Here is a 6,269-nt window from a genome sequence, read left to right as displayed (position 1 = left end):
ATTTTAACATAGGTATAATTATTACTGTTGCTTTACTCAATACACCACAAACCAGTAAAAATCTGAAATAGGTAATATTTGTATTCGACTATGCTAATTTTTTAATTGGTCTGAATTTTACTCGATATTACTCAACTCTAGTCTGATTCATACTCAATAGTCTGAACTTGTACTCGACCAGTTCTTAACCATTTTAAAGAGTCATACTCGACCCAAGTCTGAACCATACTCGACCTAAATCTGAACCATAATCGACCAAGTCTGAACCATACTCGACCAAGTCTGAACCATACTATACCAAGTCTGGAATATACTCGACCAAGTCTATTTTTTACAAAATTTGTTTCCTTTGGCTAGAAATTTGACCAAAAGGTACGAATTAGGAAAGTGATATGTCAGATAATAAAAATCACTCATGTAATAAACAATGTTGGTTTAATAAACCTTGCAAGAAGTTTACTTATCATGCTAAAGCTTGGCTAAAGCTTGACTAAGGGAACAATAATTTCAAAAGAATCTAAATACAATAGAAATATTTAAAAGGTAGGTAACCCTATCTAAAAATATTTAAATTAATAAAAAAATGTTTTAAAAATTACATAGTTATTTGAATTACGGTGGTTTCAACTTGAGTTGGTCAAGATCTGCTTGTTTCAGAATTTCTAAAACACACAATGAATATTCCTTTTAAATATATTGGTCCACTGAGTCATGCTTTTAAATTTTTCCAGTTGCAACATTTGTGGTGTAAATATGGCCATATAAGATGAGAAGATGTGCTATGATTTCCAATGATCCAGCTATCAAACAGATTTCAAATGAAATTGAATTAAGCATATATATATATATCGTTTAACAAAACCCAACCATATAGTCAGCTATAAAAGATCCTTACATGAATATTTACTATGTCTTATGATGAATCTTAAAAAGTTGCCTATGTTTTATATATTTGAATTGGTACGTTTTACTATAAAACACGTATGCATGAATTTTCTTTGAAAAGAAAATCCTTTATCTTATCAAAATCTTCAGAAATGTTCTGCTATTGAATTATTGTCTTCTTGTACTCTTATTCGCCAATAGCTTTTCCGTATGCAGTGACCTCAACCACGAGACCTCTCGTTAGCACTTCATCAACCACACAGCGCAAGTGCGAGGGAAAAACCATGATGAAAGCAATAACCAACATTGAAGTTAGATAATGTTAATTGATTCTGAAAGAAAAAAAAATAATATACCAAATCATTTAACGACTGATAGGACAAAGTTTAATTAATAATAGAAACGCATGGAAAATAAAAAAGAAAATAATCTTAACTCTATTGCATCACTTATTTTTAACGCTTAATGATTCTGTGCTTATTGTTTAACAGACATGGTAAATAAATGTTTACAATTGACAATTGAGAGAGTCGAAACCTTTAAATAAGGGATCACACCAAGTATTAATTTAATTATTGATTAAAGCATTTTAAATATGTTTTCTACAAATATAAAACATTGTGGGTGAAGTGCAAAAAGAGGTAGGACCTTGATCCCCTTACACTACAGGTTTTCAGGTCAGTACAACATATTCTAAATCATGACTTTTCTAGGAACATTCAAGTATTTTTAAACACCCCTCTCCTTTTCCCCTTTAAAACGTATCCTTGTATTTATCTATATAAATTTAAATGGGAATGTGCAAGGATTAACACCCTCTCCTAGAATATACTATAATCTTCATTTATAAAAAGTTTTTTCTAGGGATGATCGGAATTTATTATTGTTGTGTGTATTTTTGCTTTCAGTGTTGTAAAAAAACGGACCTAAATTTTAACTTTTGTTTTTGTTGGTTTACGTTTCTATGTGAATCTGACAATTTCATGGTACATTCTTTTTCACTTCACGATTCCAAAAGAATCTTCCTCGTTTATATAACCGAGAGGTGATACTCGTCCTGTTTTTCTTTTGTCGGTGTGGGAACATTAAACCGGTTTCTCTGAGTAAAGAAGATCGGTTAGTTAAATGATTGTCACTGGACGTCACAATAACACCTCGGCAATAAAACACGAATTAACAGGGAAAGTTTTCACTGAATGATTTTTTTTGTCGATTATATGTTATGGATTCGTTATATATATAATAGTTTAGTTCCTGTCACGTAATCTTGTCATTTTCGCGGTATTTTTAACATTGACATATAAGCGGGAGGTTTGGCTAGCCATAAACCAGGTTAAACCCAACCATGTTTTCTTGAGATGTCCTGTACCAAGTCAGGAATATGGCAGTTGTTATCAAATAGTCCGTTTCTATGTATGTTTGCGTTTGTTTTTGAGCAGTTCAGTGTTTCTGTTGTTCTGTTGTTTTCCTCTTATAGTTGATGTTTTCCTCGGTTTAGGTTTGTGACCCGGATTTGTTTTCGCTTAATCTATTATGACTATTGAACAGCGGTATACTACTGTTGACTTTAATTAATATATAATACATTATTGGTTCAATGATTTCTTTAACATTATAATTTTAAAAAACTCGTTTCTTATTACTTTAAAGACGTGTATTCTATGTAACCCATGTCAATATACAAATAAGGAAGTCACATAATTATCTGTCTGTGGCACTAAGTGATTTCTTGCATTTTCAGTTTGATAAATCTCGTTCTCATGGATACAACGAGGAACATATACAGTGAACGATTATACGGCGTTGTTTGCAATATTAAAACCAATATCGAAACATTGGTTTGACAGGTAAAATAGGTTTAGTTATGATTCATGATTTGTTTTCCACTTTGAACTTTTACAGGGTCAACAACACAAAAGTAAAAAAAAAATGTTTTTATAGATGTTATAAAGAATATTTTTGCGGAAACAGATATAAAAGAAGTGAACGTAATTTGATATATTTCATACTTTTTTGAGGTTTTGAAACTGGAATTCCCATGCAATTCAATAATTGCAAAATTTAAAACTTGTGAATGTATTTTGATAATAAAAAATTACATATTTTATCTGACACCAACACAGATGTATTATTTAAATTGTAATAAATGAATAAGATATTTCTGAAATGGACATTACAATAATACTGATCAATACTCCAAGTGCTTAAAAAAACAATCACCAAAGATACTAGACTTATTATTTTGTACGCCAGACGCGCCTTTCGTCTAAATTAGACTTGTCAATGGCGCTCAAATGAAAACCGTTTGAAAGTTTTATATTGAACTTTGAAATAGCGATTGGTTATTTTGAAGAAAAAAAATCTAATGTTGAATGTTGAAAAACGAATAATGAATGTTGAAATCGGATGTTGAATGTTGAAAATTGAAAGTTGAATGCTACAAAGAGCAATTAATAATATGAAATACTGTTTATTCTTGTTAAAATGTTATTGCAGGTTTTGGCAACAATATTACAAATATTGATATTTTTGAAAAGATAAATAAATTTTTCTTCATCAGACACATTCAAAAACATACCATAATACAATATATCAATAAACATAGCATGTCTTAGATCCTCATATAATGGCGGCAATGGACATTTGAGAGATAAAAAAGGACATTTGAGCGCAGAAATTTTAGGACATTTGAGCGAAAATAAGAAATAAGCAAGTTATTGATGGGAAAAGAAAATGTCACCACTTCTCAATCCCATTCAGATACTTTTCTTACAAATAAGGCCTCTAATCAATCTTCACACCAACGCAAGAGAACAGCTGGTGGTGCTAAAAAATCTTTCAACAGGTAAAAAATCCAAAGTGATGAAGGGAAAAGTGTAGTTAATGATGTTCCAGTACTGTCTCAAAAACTAGTCGTCCTACATTCAAGTTGGAGGCAGATTAACTCATTTTCTAGATCAGTGGAATCTGATCACTTCAGACAAGTAGGTTCTTTCAATACAGCTTCTATTTTTAAAATTTTATCAGATTGATTTTGGAGATCAGAGAATACTTTTTATTTTCACTACCTCCGTTCTATGCCTCTACATTCAGACAACCTCTATTCTCTGGGGCTTCATATGTCAACGAAAAAGTAAATTTTCCCTCCGAATTTAAAGTGGGATTCAGCGCTACGCTAAATTTTGTTATCTAACTTGAAAATGGAAACGTATTCTTTGGAATAAACACATAATTTTTAGTATTAAAATTTGGGTTTGTAAAATAAATACTTCAAAAATCAGAGGTCTATTCTACCTCCACTTTATCTCTCTTTAATGCTATTTTTTCGTAAAAGCGATAAGGGTAAAGGTCGCGCATGCGCCACATAGGGTTGGGGTTGTCTATAGGGATATTGGCTTATAAATAAATTTGTTGTGTTTCTTTTTTTTTCCTGTTCTTGGGAGGTGCAAGTGACTGTAATCTAAATTTATAATGGTACGTGTTTATTTTACAAAACCAAAATTTAATACTAAAAAATCAGTGATTGACATGGACAACACATATCTACAGAACAATAGATGATTTAAACTGTGTAACAGAGTCGACATTAGGGACTTATCATTTTTTATCTGAGAGGGGGGGGGGGGGGGGGGGGGCTGGTCAAAATGCAGGGGGTCAAGTTTTTTCTGTATGTGGACAAGGGGGGGTTCAAATTTTTTTATAAATTCAAAGTGGGGGGATCAATATTTTTTGCACTTGGAAATAAGTAGATCACATACTTCAAGAGACAAAATGTCAAGAAGAACATTACAACAGTCAATTCGAAATATATTAACACCATTCATATACAATTAAGTAAGACATCACAAGACTTTGGTGATGTAGGAAGCTGCCATTTTGTGTCATTTTGTCCTATATAAAATACATAGGTGCTTCATAATCCGAATAATTCAGTTGTTATATTTAACTGACGTCGATCACTAAATTAACAAGCATTGTTGCCAATGTATCTTTTTGTTTTCATTACAAGAGCCCTTTGGGTCCATTTATACCTCTCACTCCCTCAAAATTTGTACTTTTTAGGCTAATAAATCAAAAATTTGAGGTTACTATCACACATTTATGAATGAAATGTGACAATAAATGAGTAATTGAATTGTTCAAGCTGAAAGCATGAGCTATCCATATAAAAGTTTAGCGACTCAATGGAGGTTTCAATAAGGCCATACGTAAAACTTAAGTTTAAGCAGCGTTCAAGAGAGGGACATATAAATAATGTGTTGTTACTGTTTCAAAAAGTTTACTTTTTAATCTATATTTTTTACAGTGTTACTCAGAATCAAGTTTTCTTTCATAGCCTAATATAGGAAATAAGAAAATAAGTCAGAAAAAGCAACTCAAAGCACTTGCTTGCTCTACCTACTAATATTATTCATAGAAGAGGCCTCATGGAAGAGCCCTATTTCAATGCATTTTCCCCTCAAATAAGTTTTGGGACTCAATCCACTGAGAATATTTCATTTTCAATATTTCCTTGAAATAACATGATAAGTGATTTGCATGTTAAAATTTTGGCATGTTTAATAGAAGGGGGATCACATTTTTTAAATGTTTTTACAGGGGGGATCACATTTTTTAAATATTTTTACAGGGGGGGTCAAATAAAAATAGTGAAATATTATGGGGGGATCAAGAAATTTTATATGTATGATTTCAAAATGACCAGCCCCCCCTCCTAGGTAAAAAATGATAAGTCCCTTACCAATTCATGTGTTTGTTTATTCAACCATCTACTGCAGATAATTTTCTGAAACACACAAAGCATTTAACTTTTATAAATCTAGTTCGGGAAATATCTTAAAACTTCTCAAGTTGCACATGTTTGTCTGTACTAAGAGTAACTGTTGTTGTGTAAAAACTGATTAAAGATACCAGGTTATATTTTAAACGCGAATATATTCAATACCTTATGATGAAACTTTAAACGTGGATTTTCAATGTGACCCATATTTCAATGTGACCCATATTTCAATGTGACCCATATTAAGACATGGAAGTAAAATAACTTAATTCATGTCTACTAACGTCAATTCACCTAGTGCATTCATGTTTTACATTTTTCAGCTTAGTCAAAGCACCTTCTCGTGGATAAAGCGAGGCATATATACAGCTAAAGTTAGTGCAGCGTTCTTTGTAATATGAAGATCACCATCGAAATCTTCATTTGACAGGTAAAATACGTATAAAATGTTTTCATGATTTGTTTAACACTTTTAAAGGGTCAACAGAACAAAAGTTAAAAGAAACAACAACACATTCGATATATATCCTGCCTCGATTATATGTGTATACAGTTTTAAATGTATTTTGATAAAACTGTATTACGTATTTCTTCCAATCTTAAG

At 31.5% G+C, this 6,269-nt stretch overlaps 1 protein-coding gene across 3 annotated transcripts in view; it reads left to right on the top strand.

The window, feature by feature from the left end:
- Positions 1 to 2,611: 2,611 nt before the first annotated feature.
- Positions 2,612 to 6,269, top strand: part of LOC127733240 (uncharacterized) — a 36,695-nt gene continuing 33,037 nt past the window's right edge. For 2 of the 3 annotated variants that reach the window (XM_052242556.1, XM_052242558.1), the window contains exons 1-2: positions 2,612 to 2,732; positions 5,989 to 6,095. The gene's annotated coding sequence lies outside the window, so the exon portion shown is untranslated. Of the gene's footprint in view, positions 2,733 to 5,954; positions 6,096 to 6,269 lie in introns of those variants that run through there. The other variant, XM_052242557.1, reaches the window with a different exon arrangement.

This window comes from Mytilus californianus, unplaced genomic scaffold (assembly GCF_021869535.1).
Source record: "Mytilus californianus isolate M0D057914Y unplaced genomic scaffold, xbMytCali1.0.p SCAF_3, whole genome shotgun sequence".
Lineage (NCBI taxonomy): Eukaryota > Metazoa > Mollusca > Bivalvia > Mytilida > Mytilidae > Mytilus > Mytilus californianus.
This window is presented reverse-complemented; position numbering and strand designations above follow the sequence as displayed.